A 412-nucleotide genomic window follows, 5' to 3' on the forward strand; every position below is an offset into this window, starting at 1 on the left:
GATGGAGCGTACATTGTATTTGTGGCGCAGCTCCGAAGGAGAAGGTTGTAGTCGACCTGTACCTCGTCGTCCTTGCGGATAAGGACATACTTTAAACCTTAGGCGAGTATTGGACTACAGCTAAGCCCCCGAGCGGGAGGTTTGCTCATCACTCGGTAGGATTTTACAAACTTAGGCGAGTACTGGACTACAGCTAAGCCCCCGAGTGGGAGGGTTGCTCACCACTCAGTAGGATTTTGCAAACTTAGGCGAGTACTGGACTGCAGCTAAGCCCCCGAGTGGGAGGGTTGCTCACCACTCGGTAGGATTTTACAAACTTAGGCGAGTACTGGACTGCAGCTAAGCCCTCGAGTGGGAGGGTTGCTCACCACTCGGTAGGATTTTACGAACTTAGGCGAGTACTGGACTACAG

The sequence above is a fragment of the Triticum dicoccoides genome, chromosome 2A (genome assembly GCF_002162155.2).
Source record: "Triticum dicoccoides isolate Atlit2015 ecotype Zavitan chromosome 2A, WEW_v2.0, whole genome shotgun sequence".
NCBI classification, from domain to species: Eukaryota; Viridiplantae; Streptophyta; class Magnoliopsida; order Poales; family Poaceae; genus Triticum; species Triticum dicoccoides.